This window comes from Amblyraja radiata, chromosome 33 (genome assembly GCF_010909765.2).
Source record: "Amblyraja radiata isolate CabotCenter1 chromosome 33, sAmbRad1.1.pri, whole genome shotgun sequence".
Lineage (NCBI taxonomy): Eukaryota > Metazoa > Chordata > Chondrichthyes > Rajiformes > Rajidae > Amblyraja > Amblyraja radiata.
In genome coordinates this window covers 2,153,601-2,165,050 of record NC_045988.1, presented here as the reverse complement: position 1 = coordinate 2,165,050, position 11,450 = coordinate 2,153,601, and positions in this window count along the sequence as shown.

The following is an 11,450-nucleotide window of genomic DNA, read 5'->3' as shown; positions in this document are numbered from 1 at the left end:
GGGGAGGAGAATGGGATTGAGTGGGGAAAAATAGAACAGCTATGATCAAATGTTGGAGCAGACTCAATGGGCCCAAACAACTTGTGTCACGTGACCTTATCTCTACATCTCCACCAGGATGTCCATCTGAAGTGAATGCCTCTGTTGATAACGCTGGGATAGACACAAAATGCTGGAGAAACTCAGCGGGACAGGCAGCAAATCTGGAGAGGAGGGATGGATGATGTTTCAGGTCGAGACCCTTCTTCAGTCTGAACCTGGGTCTCTGGCGCTGTGAGGCAGCAACTCTACCGCTGCGCCACTGTGCCGCCCACATGCTGATCTCAGCTGGCATTTAGGCTTCAGCTCCATGGAATCCTCACCCGCATCAAGGATTTCATGGTCTCATGTCCAGTTTGATATTTAGGCGGTTCCCTTAACTCATTCACTCAAACATATGTGGAATTGAAGTTTAGCGTTCCACACTGGCTATCAAAGGTTGTCCGAGTCATATTGAATCGAGCCATTCCTTCTCTCCCAGAGATGCTACCTGTCCCGCTGAGTTCCTCCAGCATTTGGTGTCTACCTTCAGTGTAAACCAGCATCTGCAGTTCCTTCCTGCATGATAAATCTGGAGTGTTGTCGTAAGAAAGAACTCTAATTTGCATTTATTTCTGGTACAACACATCAGTTGCATAGTCCCTGTCCATTCATTCCCATCATTAATGCCTGCAATACTTGGCTGGATCCAACATTGTTGGAAGACCTCTGTAATATCTCAGCCATTTCATCTCTGAACCAAACATCCCACCTTTGTAACGCTCCAGTCTCTGGCAGACTAATGATTCATTTAAAAGCTCACATGACAATATCATTGCCATAATTTTACTTTTAATTTCTCTTTGAAAAGTGGACTAAACATGCGGAATGCCCAAGATCATTAAGTGTTAATTAATATCTACGGCCTTCAACCCAGTTAATTATCATGTTCTTGCACTGTTGATTCATCATCAACACCTTGAGAATTAAGTAACTGTTTTAAATTTTAAATACATAGCAGTGTTGGAATCGTGACTTGGCTCCACATAAACACATGCTTTGGAAGTTTCATTTAAAAAAAGCCCTTATAATAAACTCCCGAGCCAATCTCCCCAAAACTTCCTGTCAAATACACAGTCAAGGTACTCAAAGAGTTATAACCCTGTCCCACTGTACGAGTTCATTCCAAGAGCTCTCCCGAGTTTGCCCTGATTCGAACTCGGAGATTTACGGTAATGGCCGCTCGTCGGTACTCGGGGCTCTCGTGGACATTTTTCAACATGTTGAAAAATCTTCACAAGTCTTCCCGTGCTTGCCTGCCGTTAGCGAGTCTTCCCGAGTACCTGCCGTTAGCGTTACGAGCCGCTAAGAGACGTCCCCGAGCTCCGACGTACCCGCTATGTTTATTCTCCGTGCTTACCACGAGTTTGATTTTTTTTAAACTCGGGAGAGCTCTTGGAATAAACTCGTACCGTGGGACAGGGAATTAATGCAATGGTTTAAAGCAAATGACTCTCTAACCTTTGGGACCTGATCACTTGCCTTTTCAAATTGTCCAAATCATATCAGTTCAACAAAGTCCAGATGAAAAACAATTGCAGATGTTGGAAATCTGAAGTTAAGGCAGAATATTCTGACACTGTTCATCAGGCCATGCAGCACCTGTGGAGCAGGAAGTAGACGAGTGTCGTAGCTCAAGTATATTTTATCAGAAATGGGAAATAAAGTTTTCAATTGCAGAGAGAACAAAAATAATAATAAATGTGAGACGGGAAACAAACACTGCATGTATCTGTACACTGTGGCGGCTCGATTGTAATCATGTATTGTTTTTCTGCTGACTGGTTAGCGCGCAACAGAAGCTTTTCACCGTACCTCAGCACACATTCCTGCCTTCTCCCCATATGCCCTGACTCCGCTATTTTTAAGAGCCCTATCTAGCTCTCTCTTGAAAGCATCCAGAGAACTGGCCTTCACCGCCCTCTGAGGCAGAGAATTCGACAGACTCACCACTCTCTGTGAGAAAAAGTGTTTCCTCATCTCTGTTCTAAATGGCTTACTCCTTATTCTTAAACTGTGGCCCCTGGTTCTGGACTCCCCCAACATCGGGAACATGTTTCCTGCCTCTAGTGTGTCCAAACCCTTAAAAATCTTATATGTTTCAATGAGATTCCCTCTCATCCTTCTAAACTCCAGAGTGTACAAGCCCAGCTGCTCCATTCTCTCAGCATATGACAGTCCCGCCATCCCGGGAATTAACCTTGTAAACCTACGCTGCACTCCCTCAATAGCAAGAATGTCCTTCCTCAAATTAGGGGACCAGAACTGTACACAATACTCCAGGTGTGGTCTCACTATGATGGTGACTGACCCATGGTGATTTGGCCACCAAATCCATGTTGACCAGCGATCCCTGGACACTAACACTATCCTACACACGGGACAATTTACAATTTTACAGAAGCCAATTAACCTACAAACCCACACGTCTTTGAGATGTTGGTAGATATCGGAGCACCTGGAGAAAACCCACGCGGTCACAGGGAGAACGTACAAATTCTGTACAGACAGCACCTGTAGTCAGGATTGAACACGGGTCTCAGCAGAAACTCTACCGCTGCGCCACCATGCCGGCCAAATGCAAATGGGGCAACTTGCTCATTGGCCTTCTGATCAAGTGTCTTGTGTGCTGGATTGCAGCTATTCTCTGTGGATATTTGCTGAGCCAGTCTGCAGAAGCCCCCTGGATAATCAGTTACGCTAACCTGTGTCGAGCATCGGAGTTTGAGTCTGTGCAGTTGCCCACACAAAGATCCCCAACACAACACAGCATTCAAAACATTAGGAGGTACACAAAATTGCTGGGGAAACTCAGCGGGTGCAGCAGCATCTATGGAGCGAAGGAAATCCATAGATGCTGCTGCACCCGCTGAGTTTCCCCAGCAATTTTGTGTACCTTCGATATTCCAGCATCTGCAGTTCCCTTTTGAACACATTCAAAACATTAGAATTGGTCCACATTTGTAATAAAAAGTAGAAGAGATACTAGACAGGGCAGATAGCATCAGCAATGAGAATCACAGAGATAATGTTTCTGGTCAAGAATACTTCATCTGAACTCAACTTAAGGTCATTGGCCCGAAATGGTCATGTTCTCGTTCTCTCTCTCTCTCTCTCTCGTTATCTCGCTCTCTCTCTCTCTCGTTCTCTCTCTCTCGTTCTCTTGTATGTTTGTGTGTGTGTGTGTGTGTGTGTGTGTGTGTGTGTGTGTGTGTGTGTGTGTGTGTGTGTGTGTGTGTGTGTTTAATTTTAATGGACCAGGTGAAACAGCTGATGAAGAAATGGGTTTTTAAAGTGACTTAAGAAATTATTTATCTGCTTAATTGTGAGTTTATTCCCTCAACTATAAAATGAATGATCTGTGATGGCAAAATTTGACTGAATGGAGAAAACAAAGATATAACATAGAACAGGCCCTTCAGTTCATGATGTCTGTGCCGAACATGATGCCAAATTAATCTAATCACTTCTGCCAGCATGTGATCCATATGCGTGTGTTTATTTAAGCGGCTATCTAAAAAGCTTCTTGAATGCCATTACCATATCAGTTTCCACTACCACCCATGCAGTATGTTCCAGGCACCCACCACTTTCTATGTAAAACAACTTGCCCTGCACATCTCCTTAAAAGTCCCCCCCCCCCCCCCTTGACCATAAGCTCGGCCCGTTACTATTTGACTGAAGTCTTAAACTAAGGAATAAACACAAGGCTTATTCCTTACAATGCTTCTCATTATGTTACGTCGGAAATGTGCCAGATGAATTCTTACCGTCAACGTCTAGCTTTGTGTAGAATGTCTAACATCCACACTGACAACGCCCTAGAATTTTGACCATGCTGAATGATTTAGCGACATGTCTGTGGGCAGAACAACCTGCGAATGTTTGCCACTCACTGTGAATTCACACTGAAGCAAGGACATTGGAGACATTAGTTTGTGGAAACTGAGGAAGTGAAACGCAGAAACCCCTGTGCAGGATTGCACCCATCCAGGGCATGTCTCTACTGTGCAGAACTATACTTTGGGCAAGTCTATTGGCCAAGGGGAAGGATTCAGTGGATGTCAGGAGCCTTAGGACCATGTTGTGGAATCTGGGAGTAAGTACATGGCCACAACTCCCTGAAGATGACAACACAGGTGGACAGGGTGGTAAAGAGACTATACAGCTTCTCTTACCTTATAGAGGTGTATCAAATCATAAGGGGAATAGATCAGGTAGATTAGATGCGTAGAGTCTTCAGCTCAGTGTAGGGGAATTGAGAATCAGAGGACATAGGTTTAAGGTGAAGTGGGAAAGATCTAATCGGAATCTGAAGGATAGGTTTTCCACACAAAGGGTGGTGGGTGTATGGGACGAGCTGCTAGTGGAGGTAGTTGAGGCAGTAACCATTGGAATGTTAAGAAACAATTAGACAGGTACATGGATAGGACAGGTTTAGAGGGATATGGGCCAAACGCAGGCAGGTGCGACTGGTGTAGGTCGGACATGATGGTCGGTGTGGGCAAGTGGTGCAAAGTTGGGGCCACCTTTCAAAATGACATAGCCCTGTCCCACTGTACAAGTTAATTCCAAGAGTTCTCCCGAGTTTGCCCTGATTCGAACTCGGAGATTTACAGTAATGGCCACTCGCAGGTACTCGGGGCTCTCGTGGACATTTTTCAACATGTTGAAAATTTTTCGTGAGTCTTCCCGAGCTTACCTGCCGTTAGCGTTACGAGCCACTAAGAGACGTCCCCGAGCTCCGACGTACCCGCTATGTTCATTCTACGTGCTTACCACGAGTTTGATTTTTTTTTTAACTCGGGAGAGCTCTTGGAATGAACTCGTACCGTGGGACAGGGCTTTTAATAAATACATATTTACAAACAGTAAATAATAGCAACAAGTAAAGTGTTTTAAGATGCTCTGAGTTCATACTATACTAATGCAAATTCTTCCTTTCAGAATTATCTTTACTGCTGAAATAAATTCCTTTCCCTCTTTGAACTATCTCAACTAATGCCATTATTAAGTATAATATTGTAGTGTGTCTCCCTCTGTGAAAGGAAATTTCTTCCCATTAACTCTTCATTTTCTAAGACAAACATATTGATTAATGAGATTTAGTTTACTATAGTTTAGAGATACAGTGTGGAAACAGGCCCTTCAGCCCACCGAGTCCACACCCACCAGCGATGCCCACACATTAACACAAACCCTCACACACTAGGGACAATTTATACTTATACCAAGTACACAAACACAAGCCAATTAACTGACAAACCTGTACGTCTTTGGAGTGTGGGAGGAAACCAAAGGTCTCAGAGAAAACTCACGCAGGTCACGGGGAGAACGTACAAACTCCGTACAGACAGCACCTGTAGTCGGGATCGAACCCGGGTCTCTGGCGCTGCAAGGCAGCAACTCTACCGCTGCGCCACCATGCCACCCTAGCATGTTATAGCCAAGTCCTCTCATTCCATGCATCATCTAGTGAAATGCCAGGAATGCAGTCTGAAAATTATAAGCCACAGTGCAGGTGAAAGAGACTCACCTGTAAAGGCCATGTGCAATCTGTAAAGACGGGTCTTTGGTACTGTGAGGTTGCAGCCACTCTACCATCCTGACAGTTTTGATAACTTCGAATTGCTCTCCATTTTTCCTGGCATTCCTGATACTCCTTGTAGCTTAATATCTCTTACTTCCGCTGTTGAAAATGGTGTCTAATAATACAATTGACACTAATATGAGAACATTTATGAAGAGCTTGTGGGATTGCAAAGAGAAGATCCAAGCAACATTTCTCCAGCCTTATAAATCTCAGAATTATCCACCCACCAATTCTTCCACTTCCATTAGATGCCACCACACTGAGCGTGTGCAGAACTGGAGATGTGTTAGGTTTAGTGACCAACTGGGTTGACGTAAGTAACTAGAGTTTGTAATCTGAAGGACAGATTAACTTCCTCAGCAATGGTGGCAATTTGGGTTTAAACCAGATGTATGAATACATTGGATGAAGGACGTCTCTTTACGACATCTAGAATTTCTAACTTGTTCCACGCCTCCCTCTTCTCCTTTAAGAACCTTGTCCATCCCGACCACATTAACTAAACACCCTTTCCTTGACGTTGCTGCTAACTTCTGTCTCTTTGCACGACAGCAAAGTCACTTCAGCGCACTGTGTAAATGCACACCCCTCTGGTTACTGTTTAGAGGAGAAGGTTCTTGGGGAAGATGAGCCCGAGATGATAGAGAGGAGGTTGAATGTTGAACTGGAGGAGGTTATAGCTTATTGTCACATGTACCGAGGTACAGTGAAAAGCTTTTGTTGCGTGCTACCCAGTCAGCAGAAAGACAATACATGATTACAATCGAGCTGTTTACAATGTATAATAATAATAATAATAATGGATGGGATTTATATAGCGCCTTTCTAATACTCAAGGCGCTTTACATCGCATTATTCATTCACTCCTCAGTCACACTCGGTGGTGGTAAGCTACTTCTGTAGCCACAGCTGCCCTGGGGCAGACTGACGGAAGCGTGGCTGCCAATCTGCGCCTACCACCAATCACTCACACACATTCACACACAGGCAAAGGTGGGTGAAGTGTCTTGCCCAAGGACACAACATACATGATAAGGGAATAACGTTTAGTGCAAGGTAAAGCTAACAAAGTCCGATCAAGGATAGTCCGAGGGTATTATAGTTAAAGAAACTTTACTGTAGGAGTAGAGATTGAAGAGTGTGGGGCATTTGTAATATGTGATTGTAGATCTGCTTCTGTAGCTTGCATTCAAATAGTCACCTGGGTTGGGCACCATCTTAGTGTTCAGAGACCTTGCAGGGTTCTCTAGGAGGAAAAGGTTCTCCCTTTATAACTGCAATGCATAACCTCATCCTTCAATATAGAAAACACATGGAAAGTTGCAGGTCCATCGAGTGTATCTTTTGTCTCAGTTTGTATATTTCACACAAAGGGGTGGTGGGTGTATGGAACGAGCTGCCGGAGGAGGTGGTTGAGGCAGGGACCTTTGCAACATTTTTAGAAGCAATTGGACAGGTACATGGATAGGACAGGTTTAGAGGGATGTGGGCCAAACGCAGGCAGGGGGACTAGTGTAGATGGACGGGGCGTGTTGGTCGGTGTTGACAAGTTGGGCCGAAGGGCCTGTGTCTACACTGCATGATCCTATATAAAGAACATATGCTTCTCAATCCTTAATACTTGCCTACTGGCTGTCAAGGAACAATGTCCAAAAGATTCCTCCCTTGGCAGAGCAGATAGAGAAACAAATTTAAAATGATGACATTAGTGTCTGGGGTGGCCAATGCCTCACATCTTGCAGGAAGAAAATTGGCACTGCCGGTTTTACCTTTACAATTATATCTATCACCGTGAGGTTTCTTTGTTCCGATTTCAAGAGGATATCAAAGAACTGCCTCCAGGCTGTATAAAACCACTTTCCTACTTGTTATTAATATTGCTTAATGGCCAACATCCACCTTAACCAGGACATCCTAAACTACTGCTTTCCCTTATTTTAGGTCAATGCATGCTTTAAACATTGAAAGGTGGTGGTTCTGGGATGACTGATTGCATCGAGTTACTTGAAATGAGATTGCAATTTAAAAAATGTGATGTAGAATTAGGAAATGGGAAAGGTGGTGGGTTTGAGATAGGTGGGAATATCAGAAGCCCATTAAGAATTAACTTTCGAAGTCCACCTCCATCATTTTAAATGTTGTTGAGTTGGGATGAGTTGATAAATTTTAACGAAGTATCAAGTGAGGACTGTAATGTTGCAGAAGCAGTGCACGTACTGCCACCTGTTGGATGTTTGAAGTAACATCTTTGGTTCTTCCCACACTTCAACTACCGGGTAATTTGAGACTTAATATGGGCATCATCTACATGGGGACAAAACTGGCGAAGGAATCAAAATTGGAGTAATGATGGTCCATTAGAGTAGTGCAGTTGATGGGTGTAAACCATGGGTTTATAAAAAAAAATGGGTCTCCTCCATGGCCAGAGTGAGCAACACCGGAAATTGGAGGAACAGCGCCTCATATTCCGCTTGGGGAGTCTGCATCCTGGGGGCATGAACATTGAATTCTCCCAATTTTGTTAGCCCTTGCTGTCTCCTCCCATCCCTCAGCCCTCGGGCTCCTGTTCCTCCTTTTTCCTTTCTTCTCGCCACCCCCCATCAGTCTGAAGAAGGGTTTCGGCCCGAAACGTCGCCTATTTCCTTCGCTCCATAGATGCTGCTGCACCCGCTGAGTTTCTCCAGCATTTTTGTCTACCTTCGATTTTCCAGCATCTGCAGTTCCTTCTTTAACACATCTGCAGTTCCTTCCTACACATTATTGTACAAGAATCTTTGAAGGCAGCAGACATATTTATCAAGCAATTAATGACAAATGGAATCCATGGCTTTCTAGAGGCAAGAGTGCAAACACTGGGAAGTTTAATAACAAAGTTATGAATCGTGTATAATTCCGGGCAATAATGTGTTGATTGAGAGTAAAGAAAGTGTTTCTGGTGATTGGAGTATCAATAACCAGTGGGCACGCACATAAGGTCCAAGATTCATGTTTAAGAAGGAACTGCAGTTGCTGGAAAAATCAAAAGTAGACAAAAAATGCTGGAGAAACTCAGCGGGTGAGGCAGCATCTATGGAGAAAAGGAGTAGGTCTGAAGAAGGGTCTCGACCCGAAGCGTCACCTTTTCTCCTTAGATGCTGCCTCACCCGCTGAGTTTCTCCAGCATTTTTTGTTTAGGTCCAAGATTAACGTTTTTTTTCCTCAGACGGTAAATGGATGAAATGGGAATTTGGTAATAAATATAGATTCAACAGTGTTGTCTAAAATGTCATTGGACAAATACATGGAGAAAACGAGAAGAACCAGGGACAGGTGATAACCTAACTAGCACTTTGCTGTACAGACACCTGGGTTGAATGATCACCTGTGTATCTGTTCCGGGCCAGTATTATGTACAATTCACATATTTGGCTTTGCTCCAAAAATACTTCAACGTTTTCCATTCAGGACATCTGTCCCGACCACTGTTTGTGCTCAATGATGATACACTACCGTGACAATGGCAACAAACTGAACAAAACTAAAAGTAAATTAATGCCGGCTGAGAACAAAGAGAATGGCTGCCCACTTACAGGAGGAAGAGAAAGTCTTGCATTTATGAAACAATTTTCAATATATCGGGATGCCCCAAGCCACATGTAGCAACAAACCACTGCTGCATTTGTTCAAAACACAGCAGTCATAGAAACATAGAAAATAGGTGCAGGAGTAGGCCATTCGGCCCTTCGAGCCTGCACCACCATTCAATATGATCATGGCTGATCATCCAACTCAGTATCCTGTACCTGCCTTCTCTCCATACCCCCAGTCAATGTAAATTGGTTGGATAACATGTTCCAGTGACACGAATGGATGAATCAAGGCCGGTGTACAGGGGGCACATTCTCAGGTCTATGAATTATCATGGGATCTTTTACATTCAATTTCAGCATCACCTCAATATCTCGTCTGAAAGACCAGGGCAATTTAAATTAAAAATACAATCATTCCAAGTTGTAGGTGGATGTCCTAATGGGTCTCGGGTTGTCGGTTGCTTGCTGTAGCTTGACGTCGACCAGGTGGTAGGTTGTCGTAGACATTGCCGTGTAGGGGGGGCGGGTCAAGTTGCTGCTTTTTCTACTAACTGCTACGACTGCGGCAGTCGCCGAAAAAAAATCACCTAAGTGGGACAGGCCCTTATGTCTCAAGAAGGAAACACAATCTGAAAAACCATCCTATTTCCCTCCCCAGATGCTGCCTGGCATGCTGAGTTACTCTAACAGTTCGTGCTTTTGCCAACATAATGCCAGTGTGAAGAAAGGTCTCGACCCAAAACATCACCCACTCCTTCGCTCCAGAGATGCTGCTTGTCCCGCTGAGTTACTCCAGCATTTTATATCTATCTTCGGTATCAACCAGCATCTGCAGTTCCTTCCTACACGTTATGTGATAGACTGGCTACAGAGGTGTCAAAATGATTTGTCAATGAACATTTAAGTGTGTTTATACATCATTGGGATCAATGGCTTCTACTATCACACAAAAGCATCTGGGTTGGTTGGACTCGTCAAAGATCAAACATCAGACATTCTGGAAGTGGTACGTAATGGGATCATTGACCTGTGGAACAAAACCTTTAACAACCTGGCAGTGAGGGATCACGGAGGGAGGGGGAGGGGAGGGGGGGGGGGGGGTGGGAAGAGTGGTCTGGATGCTCGAGGAGAGCTAGACAAAGGGCAGTCTGGTCCCAATTAAACCCAGACAAAAGAAGCACTCATAATCATCCAGGTTCTCGATTACCCTCCATTATTTCATTAGATCACGGCTGGGTTTTAATTCGTGCTACCTGCCTGTTTCTACGGTCTTTAATACTCACAGAGCATCTCTCAGTCTCGGCTTTGTGACATATTTTCATTAGATTGTGACACGTTATCACTTACATTCCTTCAGATAGTCTCAGTTGTATCTAAACGTTGCAATTTCTGAGCAATCTTCTCCAGAATGGATTTCTTCCATGGCATCTACCCTGGTATCAGAAGCACCTTAGTTAGGAATGTAAACTCAATCAATTCATATCCTCATAACTTAACTCTTAATCCCAGCAATATTTCCATGTCCTAAAATCAAGTTACAGAGAAGAAATTGCCAACAATCTTTTAAATTGGCAAGACAAAAAATTATTGTTTGAACTACTCAAAATGGGACAAATTGTCCCTAGTGTGTAGGACAGAACTAGTGTATAGTGGACTTAAGGGCCTGCTTCCACACTGTATCTCTAAACTAAAGGTGAGCTATACAGATCCTTACAAAGAGAAGCAATATTTCAGCTCAAAGCTATGCTTACCAATGGCAATAAAAATATGTAAAAAGGCAGAATTGGCAAGTGGAATATTAATCAAACAGTTTGTCTTCTGTGGTGACCAGTTTCTTAAATGTTGCCACATCTGTGTAATGTCAGACATCATAGCAGCAAACCATAATCTGGTTCAAAATATAAATATAAATAGATATTATCTTGATATTCGAAATGGGGCGTTAGTGGGGAGAGAGCAAGGAATATCCATCAAAGGCTGCAAGTAAAGAGGAGAAATATCGCGTTTCCAACTTTGTGGATTTACTTGGCAGACGAGGGTGAATCAGGATATTATTCCGCAGTGTTACTAAACAACTGAGTTTACTCATTTCACTGACCTACGCACTCGTTCCAGGAAAACATTTACAACAAATCCACCCACATAAAATGTCCATTATATTTCATAACAAGGTATTTACATTCTGAAGTGAAAAAGAAACGAAAACAAGG